Below are 19890 nucleotides of genomic sequence, written 5' to 3' on the forward strand. Positions count from 1 at the left end.
CCGTGCTTAAGAACCAAATAAGGGTAACAAAGTATGACCAATTTCATCTAACATATTCAGAAGGCAAGAGATAAAGGTTAGTGCAGCACTATCGATTGCATCACTGCAATCGCTGGCCAGTAATACGCCACTTCATTGCAATTACAAATGTTTACGGGCACTTTTTGGGAAAAATCACACTCAAGAGGTAATTTTTTATTTAAACATTTAGCAGCTTCAGTAATGGTCAATTCTATGCACTGTTTTAGAGATGCCATTTGAACTTTTTCTTAGTGACTAAGCAGCGATGGTACCTTCCAGAATTCATCGCAGTTACGACTGATGAGCGAGCGCTGCTGATCTTTATGTCCTAGAAAACAGTGATAAATACATGTGCTTGAAGCTTGGCGAAGAAAATATACAGGGTGCCCCAGCTATCTTTAGCCAGAGTAAAAAATGTGCCTATACGCTCTATGACAACGCGACCAAATGGAGGATGCTGACTATTGCTTGATGTATGTACGTCACATTATTTTTCGTTCTTAACTTTTTGATTAGGCATATTTAATGAACTAACCATTGAAGCAATGGAGCTGGACCAAAAAACGCAATGCGAATGTTGTACATCAGTTCGCAAAACATGTGGTCAAGCAGTTTCGATCTTCCTATACATTAAACATTAGCGTTTTCCTGCTTACTACAGGTGACTGCGAAATACAAAAAATACCACGGGACATGGCCGCTGGCACGCCTATGCACACAGTGATTGAAATGCTACCTAGCATTTTACCTACCAGCGATATGCTTCCTTCCTGGTGGTTGATGACAAAGACAAGCAGATGCAGCGGTTATCGCATGTGTTGCCGCTAGAAGAATCTGCGTCATTGCACAGCTCTGTCGAGGCATCCCACCAAGCCAAATGGTATGGTCGTTTTCACGCGAAACCTTCGGCACAACTACAATAGGGTGTGCAAGGGGACATGTCACGTGGCATTTTTATTTGTATTTCGCGTGCATCCGCATTAAGCAGAAAAACACTTAATAGATAGAAATGTAGAAACTGTCTGATCGGGCGTTGCGAAAACTGCTCTACAACTTTCTCACTGGAATTTTTCACCCACCTTCGTTGCTTCAAATGTTAGTTAATTATATATTCGTAATTAGGCAATTAAGAACACAAGAAATACTGTGCCTTACTAGTCAGAAACCACAATAGTCCGAAGCCACAATCTGGTCGCGTTGTCATAGAGTGTCTTGGCAAATTTTAAATCTCTGACTAGAGATTGCTGGCGCACCCTGTTAAAGAAGAGTAACGTTATTTGAACTGAAAGAAGGTATCGTGTTAAGAATTTTTAAGCGTCTTTAAAATATTCGGGATCATCGGTTGAAGGGCGAAATTATAACAAAATGCAAAATAACTTGAACAGATAATTTTAATAACGCTTTATTCTTCATGCTTTATATTAGCGTTTCTTTGCTGTCCTATATCGCCGCGAGTACCCAAGTGCGAGGCATCCTAGAATATTTGTATAAACATCAGCACCATTTGATTGCAAAATTTTTCAGAAACTCAAATCTTAATTTCATCAGATTTATAGATAGAAACTTCACCTTCTGAAACCCACAAGCATATGAATGCTGCCACGGGGAGAAAAGGCGTTTCAGAATATATTTACAAGGTATGCATAGTGGAGCACTCTAAAAGAAGCATACAAAATGGAGCCAAGTCCGAGGCAATATCAGGCAGCTTTGTCTTCTTTCGGAACGTCTTGCGCGCCACATCTGATAGCACATCATAACATCACTCCCACACGAACCCGCTGCTCGATTAGGCCGGGTGATATGGCTTTAGTCGAGTAACGTGAACAGTATAAGATCATCGTGCTATGGTACTGTCGAGAGGTTTGATTTCATACGTGACGTCGGTGACTTGGCGCAAAACATGGTATGGACCAGAATACGGTGAAGTCAAGTTCTTGCAAAGGCCAACTCACCGTTAAGGTGTCCAAAGAAGGACGACACCACCAGAGTTCATGTGGACATCGCAACTGTGGGCGCATCAGAGGCGTCGTTTTTTTTTTAGTGTTTAAGACGAATGCGCGAAACCTCGCGCAGTGACTTTCACGGTCGTAAATGGCACCAGCAAGCCTTTCCAAGAGAAAACGCGGTCACAAGGAGAAAGGAAATCAACGGTGTCGCAGGGACGTGTGCAATAGACTCACACAGCCGTTGATGAGTTTGCAGGAACTGTGGTGTCGTCTTTTACGAGTACCTTGGTCGCAGCGCATGGACTGTCTGCCGGCGTCAACTATGAGAATGGTGAGAGGTCTATTTCGGCTGGTTGCGCAATTAGATATGGCGTCATGGTGGGCGAGAAAATACCGTCCCACGATGATGTTGTGAGAGGAACAAGAAAGTACGATGAATTGAACGGCGTACAGAGCCTCCTGAATGATGACACGGGCAATGCATACCGCTGTTGGGTGAATACTTTGGGCTCTGGCTGTAAGGAGGGAGAGCCGGCAAAGGTGCGTCGTCACTTTTCGTAGTAGTCGGCTAAGTTTAGCGTCAATAACGGATACGGCGGCTCCATTGTCGATAAGGGCAGATGCGCGAACACTGTCCACAAAAACGTCTATCACGTTCGATGGGCTACGCTGAGGGCTTTCGCAGTTGGATAGCCACGCAGCCCTTGCCTCGGGCACTGCGACGACTACCTTTCCTGGTCGCGTGGGAACGGACGTGGCCGCATCGGTGACAGTGAGTGGCGTCGTAGTGAAAGTGTACGGCGGGTTGATGGAGCTAGGCGAGACGTCGGCGACAAAGGCGTAGGTGGGTCGTAATAGGGGCGGTTCGACTGGCTGGTAGCAGGCGACGCGACTCTAGGCGGCTGCACGCGATTGCAATAGCGCGCCACGTTTCGAAGCATATATGGTGGTTGTCAGGTGTCCGCCATCGGTTCGCTGGGGCAGCGTCCACCCATGGTGCAGGACAGGATTGACGGTGCCGCAACTGATATGACTGCATGCTGGGCTGCAGTCGTGGCCTGTGCATGACGTCGGTGTAGGCTGCCGGTACATCCCCTTCGAAAGACTAAGGTCGAGCGGAGGCTTCGGCGAAAATATGTTGGGCAGCCGTACGGATTGCTAGGGGCGTTCTTGACAACTAGGCGGTAACTCAGTGATGGTGCAGGAGCCGGATGGAGCTGGTACTCTGGCATGACCTCCGCGATTTCCTGCTCAATTGCTCGACGGAGGGGAGGGAGAAGAGTGGTCGACGGCTGTTTAACGTACTGAGGGCGAGCAAAGTCCAGCAGAGAGAACTGGCGCGCGATTTCTTTGCGCACGAACGAGTTCATCTCTGCGAGCAAAGCGGAGTGTTCGGATATGCTCAACAAGCCACCAAGCTCTGCATCGCGTGATGGAGAGCGACGGGTCATCGACCACTGCCGGCACCGCTCCTCTTAGGTTTGGCACAGCGTTATGGCCTCTGCGACTGTCCTGGAGTTCTTGGCGTGCAGCATGGTGAAGGCATCGTCGTCGATGCCTTTCATTATGTGCCTCATCTTGTCACATTCGGACATGGTGGTGTCGATTTTCTTACACAAATGGAGGACGTGAAGCTGGTGAATTATTCACCTGCCTGCGGAGCGCGTTCCCGTAAGCGCTGTTCGGCCTGCAGCTTAGGAACGGCAGGACGGCTAAACACGTTGATAATAGCGGTTTTGAAGTCATACCTTGTCGTAAAATTTGATGCGTGGTTGTTGCACCGCATACCCGCCACACCCTCGACGTAAAAAATCAGGTTGTTCTATTTTCCTTCGTCCCATTTATTGCGGACACTCACGCGCTCGTAAATCGCGAGCCAGTCCTCTACATCAGTACCATCTGCGCCAGTGAAGACTAGACGGTCGCGGATTCGAGGGACACCGGGACATGAGGGCGGTGCAGGTGGGGGCGTTTGCTGGGCGGCGTCTTTAGGCATGGTAACTGCAAGGTACGGGATCAACGAGCCAGGGGCATCGAATGAGGGCCGAATTAGCGTTTAGGGCATAGCACACTCCACCAAAGTAGAACGACGTTTGTTGGCGGGCATTCGGAGACGATCAACGACACCGAAATTCAAGGCGGCGCGAACTCTCAGCACGAGCTTGCGTTCTGTCCGAAAGGAGCCGAAGAGGGCGACCCACTCGAAGGGGCTGGAGAGGACGACCTATTGCACAGTTCCAAGGCTTCGCTACAAAATAAGGACCACAAAGTTTCAATTGGGTACATGCATTTCCATAAACAGGAAGGAGCCTATGATTGCTTCACATCAATTGAACTACATGCTTGAAGTAAAACATGAACAAACTGTGTAGCCGAGCCACCATGCATTCAAGCCTCTCAACAAACGCATTTTGCCGGCAACAGCTAGGCTGTCGACTTGAGAAATTAGTGTAGCGGCAATGGGCTTATGTTAGTCCAGTCAGGCTTGCAGAGAACTGGGTTTACTCACGTACTTATGAAAAATGAACTCCTGCTCAAACAATAGACCCAAATACTTGTGCTCACCCGTTGTCACTGGGAAACCTGAAAAACCTTCGCGGAACTGGAAATCCTTCGGTTAGCACACCGCAGAGCCTCGCAAAACATGTGATGCCCCGATTTAGCCATATTCGTCTAATGCATGGTTGACCTGCCCGACGTGGCTCACTGCGGCTTCTATTCCGCGCACGCCCCATCAAATATCTTATCTTTCCCGTATTCGTACATGGTACGCCAACCGAGCGTGATAAGCGAGCGCGATACAAGTTATGATAGCGATGGACGAGTGGAAGGGTCAGCGGAGGCAAGCGCTACGAACGCAAGTCGTCCAGTTCCCGCGCTTCGCCCGATCTAAAAGTCACAATATCTGAAATAAAATGACAAATAAACAAAAGATGACTTCTTTATAGTTCAATCAAATTATTTTACTTGTAAGTGCTCGTGAAAGACAACAAATGCGCAAATCCACATCAACCTCACTTCGTTCAACCAGACTATGGATGCCCCGCAACAGCTACGAGCGCGCATGTTCCTTGAAACCGAAAGTGGCGCTCAGTTTCCGGGTCCTGGCTCTGCTTTGGAGCGCATTCATTTAAATTTCGTCACTTCCTTGTCGCGGGTAGTTCCGGTCTGTCCTAGCAGGGAAGTTGCGTTTCCTGCGCACCGGGAGCGGTCAGTTTTAGTATAGGCCTTAAAGTTCAGTCATTAATATCTCTAGTAACGTGAAACTTTCGCGAGTTCAAGAAAATGGGTATATAATAAATGAGCACGGACTCCTAATTATGCGAGACCTTGTGCAGACAGCGAACAAGAGGTCTAAAATGTGATTAACTCCTCCTTTCCCTCCTTTTCTTTTGTTGTTGATTCACCAATACAATACTTCTTAATTCAGCTTTCCGATATTCCTACTTGTGCCTGCAAAGGATGCCCTGCGTCAGGGAGTCGGAATGGCTGATTGTTGAGACTGCCCAGCACTGCAGACATTCTCAAAATGCATTCTAATCCTCAAACGGTAGGACGATTAGGACAATTTTTACTACCTTGTGATCTTCTGAGCTATCCGACAAGAGCATTTCATTGGCTCATGAATGATATCACCACAGGTCGGGTTATGTTGGAACGACAACGTAATGTCCAGGAAGCGTAACACTGGCTTTGTCAGGCGACGGCGAGGTTAGCAACGAAAGATCCAGGCATTGTCTGAAGACGTTTATTTAGTGATGTCTAAAAAATGGGTGTACCACAAATAAGCGCGCACTACAACTTTTTAAGAAAAATAACTGCCCTCAAGTCAATAATTTGAAAGTTACATAACCAGTTTTTGTCAATTTTTCGCGTGAATATCATTTTAGCTGCGGAAAAGCATTTCCGCTTCGGCATGCCGGCACAGTAATGTATAACGACACAGCACGGACGCTTTTTAACGCGCAAATTCAATACGTTGTTCATAGAGACGCGAAGAGTAACGTTTGCGAGTTATTGACAGTGCAGAAAGAGTTAAAGGCTCGATCATAACCTAGACGCCTGTAGTTCTTAACTCTTTGCGTTACGAGAAGGAGGGCGATTTCACGGGGGTTCAAGAAAAAAAAAACGGTCGATTTGTTAGGCACCTCTGTATTGGCAGCGATCACATTGCAGCGAACCTTCGTAAAAGATTGATAAAACGCCTTCGCACAGTTCGTGAGAAAAGTGAATTTTAACGTCCAACACAAAAACGTACTGGTCCCTTGTTAAACATGAGAGCTATTCCTTTAGTTTAAAAAAACGTACTGGTGGATTATCCTAGAAGACATACATAAATGTGTGTGGCGGACAGTTATTGCTGCTGTCGTCTTCGGTTTATTATAAAACGCAAAAAACAATGCAATCGTTGAGGGTAAGAGACAGCAGCACGCAGCACACCCCAGTAGCGAAGAAATGGTATTGCAGGTAATTTTTGCAAAAGATGTCTGACTTTCGATCTGACTAAATTTTAAATAGAAAACAATTGTGAAGAAACCTTTAATCGGCTATTTCGTGTACCACTACAAGGAATCTTTATTAAGAAATACATATGATCCTTACCCCAGGAACTAGAATCCAAGTGTCTATTAACACACAAAGTGAGTTAAGCATGCCAACGAAGATACAGTATTATTCTACTCACCGTGATAATATTAGAAGCATTCGTCCATAATGCAAGCCACGAGGCAGATTTCACCCAGTGTTATAGATATAATTATAAATCATTCATTTATTCACTGTAGCTGACGGCTGCCCATTATATATTGCTTAATTTCGACGGACTTGGTATTGCAAGGCACAAAAATACCAAGCATCCATCGGAACATTTGTATCAGAGAAGGGCGGAGAGAATTCGCTTTAATGCTTGCGTGTATTCTGAGAATTATAAAACATTACAACTTACTGGACACCAGCCATTGCCTGCATTACTATATCGGAACAAAAACTGATCAACGGTCCAAAAACTAGGCAGATGAATTGCTCGGACAATTGAACTTATATATATATATAATATTATATATATATATATAGTATATATATATATATATATATTATATATATATATATATATATATATATATATATATATATATATATATATATATATATATATATATATATATATATAGGTATAATACAACGGAGGCGTTGTCAACAGTGATATAAATATTTAATTCCCAACAGTTCGGGAGGGGTCCTCCCTTCTTCGGGGGATGAGTTAACTCATCCCCCGAAGAAGGGAGGACCCCTCCCGAAACTGTTGGGAATTAAATATTTATAGCACTGTTGACAACGCCTCCGTTGTATTATACATATTACCCAAGAAGAACTGGCCATTGAACTATATCTACACTTATATATATATATATATATATATATATATATATATATATATATATCTTTAGCCAAGGGTTCACAAATGCAGTATTAGAGGCAGCTGAGCGCAATCAGCTGCAAATTGCTGACAGTCACCATGCACACTACAGAAAATATTTGTTTGCTCTTGTGCCACTGTGCCCAATTTGATGAAGATCGCCGGACTCTCCAGTGTGCCCTGAATAGACTGGCTGACCGGTCCTTTAATGAAGCAAAGATCTTAGGAGCCTGGTCGCGTAGCATATCAGCCCAGAAAGCCACCCGAGCCCTCCTGCGGTACTTGAAAAGAACCCTATTAGCGACCGCCTGTGAAACACGGCACTGTGTGTGTGATGTGACATGTGTCTATCCATCTCTGTCTCTCTTTTACTCCTCTTTCCCCCCCCACGTGTAGGGTAGCAACCTGGACACATTGTCTGGTTAACCTCCCTGCCTTTCCTACATTCCTTCTCTCTCTCTTGTTTGGTAATTAATTATTTAGTTAATTCAGATTATTTAACTAAATTGCTAAGTATTCACTTTAGACAAAAAATGCGACTTGCAAAGTTCCAGAGCGTCTTCAGAAACTCCAATTGCATTATTTGCAATCAAGAAAGTATCAGCTATGTCATTTTTTCTGAGCTGCAAAGCAAGCGCGTGAAATACAAAAACGAAGTACTAGCGCACGCGCACGCAGCGAACATGCTGCGCTCAGCCGTGGTTTGATCGAACGAAATCAGCTGCGGCCGCGAATTGCCGGCTCCGTTGCAGCGGTAAGCCGATAAGTTGGCGGTGGTGTCTTGGGCCGCGTCAGCCATTTGGCGCGCGTGACGGTGCAAGTTGTAGCGAGCACGGGCCAAGAAACCATCGTTAACTACTCGGCCTACCGCTGCAGCGATGTTACGCAATCATCGCAGAAACCAGCTTAAGCGAGAAAACGAAACTGAAAATTTTACACCAGTTTTTCTTAGGTAAATTCTCCAATTTCACTGTTTATTTGACAAATAATCACAACGGAATGGTGTTGAATAATGGAAACAAAATTTGGAAGATAGTGAAAAAAAATGCGTAAATTCGGTACAATAATTGCAAGGATAATCCTACACGCAATCGTTTATCCGCACATTGGCAAACGGACACCTGCCCTTGAAATAAAATTAGCGTAACTATTCTAAGCCAGAGTGGTTACATCGACAGTACGCTCGACAAGCCTTGCTTGGGTCGAAGCACGTTCCAATTCACTAGCCTGACGACTTATGGAGCGTAAGGCAATAGATATCCTACCTTCACGCTCTATATGCGGAAAATTGTTCATCAAAACGGTTCAACAGGGTTATTATTTACTTGCAATAAAACAGGAAAATTAGGTTGTCCAAGAAATGTGTTAGGCGCTTGGTCGAAGGCATACAGGACGACGGGAAACGCTCGGTTCTTCAGAAGCTGAAAGTCAAACAAACAGCATCATGTCCTGTAGAATGAACGACAACTATACTAGCACTGAAAGCCATGGAGGTTAGACGCAATTGGAATCGGTCACTTACTTCTTACAGCTATTTGTACAGGTGCTTGTTGATGTAGCAAAAAAAGTTATATATATATATATATATATATATATATATATATATATATATATATATATATATATATATATATATATATAACTTCTCAGACTTCTCCCTTAACATTCGAGGTTCATTTAATTGCGATAGTTCTAACGTTATATACATGCTTGAGTGTACCGTCTGCAAAAAACAGTACATCGGCCAAACGGAAACTTCATTTAGAATACGCTTTAACAACCATAGATCGCATTCCAATAAGCTTCCTAGCCTACCATTATCAAAACACATTCGTTTACCTGGGCATTCTTTTGAAAATATTCGGGCCACTATACTTGAGTCAGGCTTTCGTTCTCATCATGATCGTGACGCCCGCGAGTCTTGCCTAATCTATAAGTTTAACACCGTCTCATCCGGTATCAACGAAAGCATAGGCACACTTACAAGCGTTCCCACTAAGCACTGTTATTCATAACCTGGTCTTCAACGGGATAGGCAGCTCTGTTTCTAATATCGCTCGTGTTTCTTCTACGGTTACGTTGGTAATCACCCACTATTTTTCAGCTTTCATACCAGACTACGTGCATACGTACTGAGTTGTGTGCATCATGTACGGTGTCTGTGCTGTTTTTTAGTTTTTTTAGTTTCTTCTCGTATTAACCTTGACGTGTTTGAAGCGTACTTCAGGAGTAGTTAAAAGTAAAAATTGACCTTAGTGCTGAGTAGATTTTCTGTTTGCGATTTCAGACTGTTCGCAGTTTAATGCTAGCATGTGATTACGTTCCTGTGAAAAAAATAGGTAAAGCGCAGATCTGATGTCTTCCCCCCCCCCGCCTTTTCCTCCATGTGACGTGCAATCCAACAATTCTGTCATATCACTAGTGTGTAATGCCATATCAACTGCGTGTGCAATCTTTGCTACCCTGTGTAACCTCCCCCCCCCCCCCGCAGGGGCGCATGCGCAAGCAGGCGTTTGTTGTGTAGCGACACCACGGACCCGAGCTAACGGGGGGGTTTCGACCCCCTCCCACGCCTAGCCGTGCGTGGCTTTGCCGTGTCCGGGGAAAAGGGGATCCTGGGGGTTGAGCCGACGCCGGGTGTTTGGACCTTTAAGGCCCCCCGGCAGAGGCAACACACCCCTTTGGCCCCGGCTTCACGTAGACGGCACCCCTGGGCTGACCCACCCAGGGGAAATCGGCAGTCGCCTTTTCCTGTCTCTCTCTCCCCTCATCTTTGTCTTTTCCTCACACTTTTCATCTGTCCTGTCCTCTCCTATCTTCTGTTTACTTCAAATTTTTCATGGCGGCAAGGGTTAACCTTGTGTGGATGACCAGTCTTGGCTCACCATATGTGGTTATAGCGGTGGTGTACAGCTGGCGCTGGCAGACTTGTCCTCGCACATTTCCTGTCGCGTCCCCTTGTTGGGCTCGGTGGTGGGTGGTTGGCACCGCCGCCGAAACATAACGCGAATGCTATGTTAAGCACATCTTTTTCGAAATCCGATCGTACCCTGAAAAGGGTACGGACCGAAGCACCTCTCCAACTCTTTTCAAAGACACATGAACACTTTCCGAAGTACCACGTTATTCACAGTGAGCAGTCAGACGAAAAAGCGAGAACGATCTCACCCTTTTTGGTGGCAAGAAGCTTAACTGAAAAACTTGGACCTGGTTACAAAGCATCTAAGATGGCTAGTGGCGATCTGCTCCTTGAGCTCAAAGACAGAAAGCAGTATGAAAACCTCTCTCAGCTCACATCATTTGGAAGTATCCCTGTCACAGTCACCCCACATAGGTCCATGAACACCGTTCGCGGTGTCGTCTCAGATGAGGATCTGTTGAAAATCTCCGAAACTGAACTTCTTGAAGGATGGAAACAACAAAACGTCGTCAATGTACAAAGAATTAAAATAAGAAGGGACAACCAAGAGAAGGTAACCAAGCACCTAATACTAACATTCGGATCTAGCGAGCTTCCAGAAACCATAGAAACAGGCTACACAAAACTGAGAGTCCGTCCATACATTCCAAACCCACGAAGATGTTTTAACTGTCAAAGGTACGGCCATAGCTCTCTAACCTGCAAAGGACAACCCACTTGTGCCAGGTGTGCCTCTAAAGACCACATGTCAGACAAATGTGAGGCTGCAGCTCACTGTGTGAACTGCGGTGATGACCACCCAGCGTACTCACGGTCCTGTGCTGTGTGGAAGAAAGAAAAAGACATTATTTCATTGAAAGTGAGAGAAAATATTTCTTTTAGGGAAGCCAGAAAGAGATGCTCACCATTCCATGGCACGACTTATGCCGATGCGGCGCGTCAGGGGGCAGCGTCGCACCGGCCTCCGCCACTTGCCCTGCCCGCGCTGAGCGGACCATCGGCTGTGGCACCTGCCCCCAAGGCGGCAGTAGCTCAGGCTACTCCGCCAACTCACGAACAGAGCCCGGCGACTCCAGGGTCATCGGGTCTCAAGGCCTCGTCTCACCAGGCGAGGCCCGAAAACCGAACTGCCAGCTCGCGGATGCGGACATCCAGTGCCTCGCAAGAGGCAATGGACACGACGTCGGCACCTCAGGTGCCTAAAGAACGGCGCGGTTCTTCCGACCGTGCCAAGAAAACAAAACAACTCATCAGGGGGCCGGACGGCGGTCCTGCCTCTTGAAAGAGAAGACAATGCACGTGAACACTCACCACTTTCTTACAGTACACACAGCACCATTTCATATTTAATATGGAGCCACATATAATACAATGGAACATAAGAGGCCTTCTTAAAAACCTCGATGATATACAGGAACTTATCCACAACCTTAGTCCAAAAGTGCTGTGTGTACAGGAGACACACTTAAAATCTAAGCACACTAATTTTCTCCGCCCTTACGCCATTTTCCGAAAGGACCGCGATGATGCTGCGGCGTCATCAGGTGGCGTAGCCATTATAGTAGACAGAAGTGTAGCGTGTGCACAACTAGAGCTTCAAACAACCCTTGAGGCAGTTGCCATCCGAGCCGTTCTTTTAAATAAACTAATTACCATTTGCTCACTCTACATACCACCACACTTTCCGCTCCACAAACAGGACCTAGAATTATTAATCGGTGAGCTACCAGAGCCCTATTTGATTCTTGGGGACTTTAATGCACACAATGTCCTGTGGGGCGACTCTCGCTGTGACGCCCGAGGACGTGTTATTGAACAGCTTCTTTTCACCTCTAAATTATGTCTCTTGAACACGAATGAGCCCACGTATTTTAGCCTCGCAAACAAATCATACTCCGCCATAGACCTTAGCATTTCATCGCCCTCGCTTTTAACCTATTTTAAATGGAATGTTTTTAAAAACCCTTACGGAAGTGACCATTTCCCGATCATCCTGAGTGCACCAACTGAAAACGAACCTATTCCGCAGGCGCCTCGGTGGAAGGCTGACTCAGCCGATTGGGAATTTTACCAAACCCTGACGCACCTGTCATGGGCTGACATATCTGCTCTAAGCATAGAAGACGCCGTAAAGTACTTTACAGCTTTTTTAGTTGATGCCGCTTCCAAGTGTGTTCCTGAAGCGAGCGGTGCAGGATCAAGACGCCGGGTTCCTTGGTGGAACGATGAATGCAGAAAAGCGCGAAGAAAGCAAAACAAAGCATGGGGTATGCTACGCGAATCTCCAACAGCAGAAAACCTCGAACACTTCAAGCTTGTCAAATCACAGGGAAGGAGAACGCGCGGACAAGCACGGCGAGAGAGTTGGGCAAAATTTATAACAAGTATCAACTCCTACACAGACGAGGGGAAAGTATGGAACAAGGTAAAAAGAGTTAAAGGCCAACAAACATGCTCACTGCCCCTGGTAAACACCCAAGGAGAAAGCTTGGAAGACCAAGCTAATTTTCTGGGCGCACACTTCCAACACATATCCAGTTCATCACACTACTCTGATACATTCCAAAGGTACAAAGCGCAAATGGAACAACAAAAGTTAGAACGAAAATGTACAAAAAACGAAGCATATAATCAACCATTCTGCTTAGCAGAACTTCTGGCATCACTAAACAGCTGCACTAAGTCTGCTCCTGGTTCCGATCGAGTCATATATGAGATGCTGAAACACCTGCCCTCCGAAACACAGAAAACCCTCCTTTCCTTATACAATGTTATATGGACCTCTGGAGAGATGCCCTCTACCTGGAAGGAGGCCATAGTCATTCCAATCCTAAAACAGGGAAAGGATCCATCCTGTGTTTCCAGCTACCGACCTATAGCATTAACAAGTTGCCTATGCAAAGTGTTTGAGAAAATGATTAACTGCCGCTTAACACATTTCTTAGAATCAAACAAGCTGCTTGATCCATATCAGTGCGGCTTCCGAGAAGGTCGATCCACCACTGACCACCTCGTACGTATTGAGTCACAAATTCGCGAGGCTTTCGTCCACAGACAATTCTTTCTCTCAGTATTCCTCGACATGGAAAAGGCATATGACACGACGTGGCGCTTTGGAATACTGAGAGACCTCTCACACTTAGGCATACGTGGCCGGATGTTAAATATAATCGAAAGTTATTTGTCGAACCGCACATTCCGTGTTCGTGTGGGCAATGCGCTGTCACGACCGTTCGTGCAGGAAACGGGCGTACCACAAGGTGGTGTGCTTAGCTGTACGCTTTTCATTATAAAAATGAACTCGTTGCATCTTTCCATCCCACGAACCATGTTTTATTGTACATATGTGGACGATATCCAGATAGCATTCAGATCATGCAATTTAGCGATTTGTGAGCGGCAGGTCCAGCTTGGGCTGAACAAGGTGTCGAAATGGGCAGATGAGAACGGATTCCGGTTAAATCCACAAAAGAGCACATGTGTTCTCTTCTCTAGAAATAGAGGCCTCCACCCGAATCCCGAAATTGACCTGCATGGTCAACGGCTACCTGTAGAGGCGGAGCATAAATTTCTAGGATTAATACTCGACTACAAGCTCACATTTATACCACACATCAAGTATATAAAAAACAAATGTATAAAAACAATGAATATCCTAAAACTACTGTCACGCACCGCGTGGGGTAGTGACAGGAAGTGCCTGATGAATCTCTATAGAAGCCTCATCCGCACGCGCCTCGATTACGGGGCCGTTGTTTATCACTCCGCGACACCAAGCGCATTGAAGATGCTTGATCCTGTCCACCACCTGGGCATTCGCCTTTCGACGGGTGCTTTTCGGACAAGCCCGGTAGAAAGCCTGTATGTGGAATCCAATGAGTGGTCACTCCACTTGCAGAGATCCTACATGACTTTCGCATATTTTCTCAAGGTGAACGCGAACAACGAACACCCCTCACACTCCACTATCAATGACCTGTCCAGTTGTGCCCTCTTTAAGAATCGTCCGGCGGTGAGACATCCCTACTCACTTCGTGTGAGGGGCCTGGCTGAGGAAATTGATGTGCCACTTCTTGAACACCGTCTGATGGCTCCCGCTGTGCATCTCCCGCCGGGGCAGTGGCAGGTTCTAGATTGTGATACATCCTTCGAGGAAGTTACAAAGCACGCACCTATCGCACATATCCGTACGTACTTCCTCGAACTGCAGCACAAGTACACTTGTCCGGAATTTTTCACCGATGCTTCGAAGTCTCACAGTGGTGTGTCCTATGCAGCGGTCGGCCCATCGTTTTCGGATGCCGGCGCTCTGCACCCGAATACAAGTATCTTTACAGCTGAGGCTTATGCGATATGTGTGGCTGTTAAACGCATTAAACATTTAAAACTACAAAATGCAGTTATATACACGGACTTCCCTAAGCGTCGTAAAGGCTTTGAAAACATTGAAAAGACATAAAACTCCTGTCCTAGTCTCACTTTTCTCACTGTTATGCACTGTCTATGCACTCGGACAGCACGTCGTGGTGTGCTGGGTGCCAGGGCACCGCGAGATTCAAGGAAACGTGTTGGCGGACCAATTAGCTGCATCCGCCCACGACAACGCTGCCGATACATCTATAGCTGTCCCTGTTCTAGACCTAAAACCGTTCCTAAAACGAAAGCTCAGAGCTTACTGGCAACGCTTATGGGACAGTGAAACACAAAATAAATTGCACTTGGTGAAGCCATACCTAGGACACTGGCCACCCATATCAAAAACACGTCGTACAGATGTCACATTTTGCAGACTTAGAATAGGACACACACACAGCACACACGCACACCTTCTCTTCGGTGGCGACCCACCGAGGTGCGATAGATGTGGTGGGCCACTAACTGTGCTGCACATACTCGTACAATGCTCAGGACTGGAGTCTTACAGGAAAAAACACTTTGCATTATTATACCAACAACGCATACCACTTCATCCATCAATGTTAATAGGAAATGAACCTCTTTTCAAACATGGAGCTCCGTTAGAATTTCTAAAAGATGTAGGAACTTTTAACGTTATATGCCCAGGGACTCCGTAGCACGGCCTCTCAGCAGAGGCTGCTGCTGCGGTATGTAAAATTGAGAAAGCACTGACCTCCCAGCCCTTGGAGTCAAGGGTATCGACGAGGTAGCAGTGCTAATGCCACGCTTAGTCACTTTATTACCATGATCGCTTATCATTCATCTTAATCACGCATGTTTCACGTCACTTTCATGATTTTAACGATTATATATTTTTACGCACCTTTAGTGCGCAGAATTTTAGGCCCTTATACAGCCACTAAACACCATCACTGATCACATCGTCTGTCCTATGACCTGGCGCTCTTTGGCCATCAATGGCCCTTGCGCCATTAAATACCATATATCATCCTGTGTAACCTGACTTCGCTGCCACGAGTCCCAAATGTGCGCGCATGAATCCATGTCGACTGCGCGTGACCGCTATCTTATGTTGTCATTCTTGCTATCGATAAGTTCTTTGAAACTATCTATCTACTTTAAGCGTGTTTATAAGGAAACCCACCGCGATGTACTTGTTACTTTGACAAAGTCTGGTCCACCAGACGAAACGTTAGTGAAAATATACAGTGCCAAACCAACGAAAGTCGTAGTTTCTTTCTTCATTCCTTATTTTATCGGGGTCCGCGTGATTCTTTGCCCACTACTATATATATATATATATATATATATTGTTAAGGTGTTTAATAGACAGCACTCAACGACAATGAGTAATGGCGACAGTCACGGCAAGGCACGAACTCCCTGCGCGAGCGGCGTTCTTTCTTCAAGCAACCAAAGAGGATGACCCACTAGAAGGCGCTGGAGAAGGTAACCCATTACCATGTCCCAAGGCTTCTCTACAATTACCCCGGGTACGAAAAGGGAGCCGTCCGGCGACCTAACAGCTCGTCACTATGAGTGGGTCATAGTAGGCCTTGAGGCGCTGCACGCTGACAATGTCGCGCCCTCGACGGCGCATGTCCGAAGCTTGTTCGATGGGTTCGATCAAGTAGTTGACCGGGGATGTGCGCTCGACGACCCGGTATGGGCCTTCGTATTTCGGCAGCAGTTTTGAAGAAAGGCCACTTGCAGTGGTAGGGACCGAGAGCCATACGAGCGCTCCAGGAAGGAACGTTGGTTCAGAAGTGGTGGTGCCATCGCGAATGCTCTTCTGCAGCTCTTGTTCCAGCGTCGTAAATGTCTTGGCAAGCTCGCGACACTCTTCAGCGAGCCTGGCTGTGTCAGAATAGGCGCACACTCAGATGAATCCGGCTTGTATGGAAGTATCGTGTCGATGGTGTGCGACGGGTGCCTTCCGTACAGTAAGAAGAACGGTGAAAAACCAGTAGTGCTCTGAGGGGCGGTGTTATAGGCGTAGGTGACGAAGGGCAGAATGGCATCCCAATTGGTGTGATCGGCGGCGACGTACATTGACAGCATGTCGCCGAGCGTGCGGTTAAAGCGTTCGGTTAGGCCATTCGTCTCCGGGTGGTAAGCCGTAGTTTTGCGGTGAACAGCATGGCACTCTTTCAGAATGGCTTCCACGACTTCCGATAAGAAGACACGGCCTCGGTCGCTGAGAAGCTCTTGGGGTGGACCGTGACGCAGTATGAATCGGTGTAGTACGAAGGAGGCAACATCGCGCGCTGTAGCCGCTGGGAGGGCGGCGGTTTCGGCGTATCGCGTTAGATGGTCAACAGCGACGATGGCCCAGCGGTTACCAGCCGAACTCAGAGGAAGTGGTCCATACAAATCGATGCCCACGCGCCCGAACGGACGGTTAGGGCAAGGTAATGGTTGTAGACCTGCTGGCGACACGTGCGTTGCAGGTTTTCGGCGTTGGCAATCGAGGCAGGAGCGAACGAACTTCTGCACGTAGCGGTACATCCCACGCCAGAAGTATCGTTGTCGAATGCGGTGGTAAGTTTTGGATACCCCAGAGTGCGCGCATTGCGGGTCGGAGTGGAAGGCCTCGCATATATCAGAACGCAGACTGCGGGGAACTAGTAGCCACTGGCGGCCGTAGTTGCTGTAATTGCGTCGGTAAATCAGGTCGTCGCGAACGGCGAAATGATGGGCTTGACGACGCAACGTGCGAGTGGATGGTGTGGCCGATGGATCAGTCAGCAGGTCTGTCAGTGAGGCAATTCATTGATCCTTGCGCTGTTCGGTAGCAATGGTGTGAACGTCCATAGAAGAAACGGCAAAGTAAGACACTGAGGTGTGGGCATTGTCGTCAGGCAGGGGAGAGCGCGACAGGACGTCCGCGTCAGTATGCTGGCGTCCGTTGCGGTACAGCACGCGGATGTCTTAGTCTTGCAGGCGAAGTGCCCAACGGGCGAGACCGCCAGAGGGATGCTGCAATGACGACAACCAGAACAGTGCATGATGGTCGGTGACGACATCAAATGGGCGACCATACTAATAAGCTCTGAACTTCGTATAGGCCCAGATGATTGCTAGGCATTCTATATCCATAACGGTGTAGTTGGTTTCGGCTTTAGTAGCGCGCGACTTGCATACCACGACATATTACGGGAACCCAAATTTCCGGTGCGCAAGCACAGCGCCGAGGCCAACACCGCTGGCGTCCGTGTGTACCTCGTAGAGGCTCTAGGATCGTAGTGGCGTAGTATGGGAGTCGTAAACGAACGACGGAGCTTTGCGAAACCGTCGTCCCACTCTGACGACCACGAGGTGAGGGACCCGTTGCTGCCAACGAGTTTCGTCAGCGGTGATATGATAGTCGCGAATTTTCGGATGAAGCGCCGATAGTGGGAGCATCGTCCTACGAAAATGCGCAGTTCTTTGGCGGATGTAGGTTTGGGAAACTTTGCGACGGCACAAAGCTTGGCTGGATCGGGGAGAATTCCGCCCTTGGACACGACGTAGCCTAGTATTGTCAGCTGCCGCACTGCGAATCGGCGCTTCTTTAGATTAAGTTGTAGCCCGGCGTCGCTCAAACGCGTCAGAACATGCCGCAGGCATTGAAGATGCGTGGAGAAGTCTGGGGCGAAAACGACAACGTCGTCGAGGTAGTACAGGCGCATGTGCTATTTCACGTTGCCCAAAACAGTATCCATCATGCGCTCAAAGGTCGCGGGCGCATTACACAGCCCAGACGGCATGACATTGAATTCGTGCAAGTCGTCGGGCGTGACAAAGGCTGTCTTCAATCGAGCGTCATCAGCCATGGGGACTTGTCAGTACCTTAAGCGCAAATCGAGCGATGAAAATAATTCTGCCCCTCGCAGACTGACACTGGCGTCGTCTATTCGAGGTAGGAGATAAACGTACTTGCGGGTGATCTTATTCAGTCGTCGGTAGTCCACACAGAACCGCACAGAGCCGTCCTTCTTCGCGACGAGAACGACAAGAGACGCCCACGGGCTGTTGGAAAGGTGAAGAACATCGCGGCGAAGCATGTGTTCGACTTGCTCGTTAATTACACGACTCTCTGCTGGAGATACGCAATCTGGACGTTGCCGCAGTGGTGATTGGATGCCAGTGCCGATTCGATGCGTGGCAGCAGACGTGCGGCCGAGAGAAGTTTGCGCGACATCGAACGAAGAACGAAATCGTTCCAACAGGCATAGAAGCTGGAAACCCTCCACCTACGTAATGTTGTCAGCAATCGAGGAACGAAATACATCAGCGGATGACGAATCAGATGTGGAAACAGCGCTGAGCGTACGGGAGCTGGCGCAGTGCGTGTCACCAGGTGCGTCCATAACATGCGTGCCTTCGAGGGGTTCCGCTCTGCCGAGGCATTCCCCCTCGCACCAACTAAACAATGAACGAGGATAGGATGGTAACAAAAATATCGCTGTCACCCTGAGTTAATGCACGTTCACACCGAGCGCGGATCCGGAAAGCGGACGCGGATTATCCGCAAAAACAGAAAATCCGCGGTCGCTTCTTTGCATCGCGCCCAGACAGATTTTCTCCGCGCGGAAAAGTTGGCCGCTTTGGCCGCAGCCAATCAGGGCCCGATACGACGGAGACGAGTCCGTGCAAATGGCTACCATCATGAGCGAACCGGCTGTGGTGTTCTCCGTCGAGCCACTGTTGGATGCAATCAAGCATCACCCGGTGCTGTACGAGAAACAGGACGGAGACTCACCCTCTGCAGTTCTCCAAATCGCGCGAACGAAGGTGAGGCAACAAAGCATTTTCATGACCCATTTTATCGCGCTCTTCTCAAACCGGCCGAACCCACCACCGTCGTTGGCGGGGTGTCTTCCTCTGCGCCTTCCGCTTCTCTTGAATAGCAGCTAGAGAAGTGGCAAGTACACAGGGGTCCACTGTTAAAGGGAACATAGGAGCGTGTTGCGGCAACTCGGCGCCACCGCCGGCTAGCGGCTGCAACGAGTTTCGCGCAGGCGCGCACTGCGCCTGCGCAGTGGTGTGCAGTGGTGTTCTGCCCGTCATTAGCCAGGGGTGGCTCTTTTTTGGAGGGGAAGTAAATGTAGTGCAAAAGACCAGCACTACTTGCAGAAGCACAGAGCGCTGCTCCCGTGGAAAAAAGGCGACAATTCGACAATACA

Source organism: Rhipicephalus sanguineus, chromosome 11, assembly GCF_013339695.2.
Source record: "Rhipicephalus sanguineus isolate Rsan-2018 chromosome 11, BIME_Rsan_1.4, whole genome shotgun sequence".
Lineage (NCBI taxonomy): Eukaryota > Metazoa > Arthropoda > Arachnida > Ixodida > Ixodidae > Rhipicephalus > Rhipicephalus sanguineus.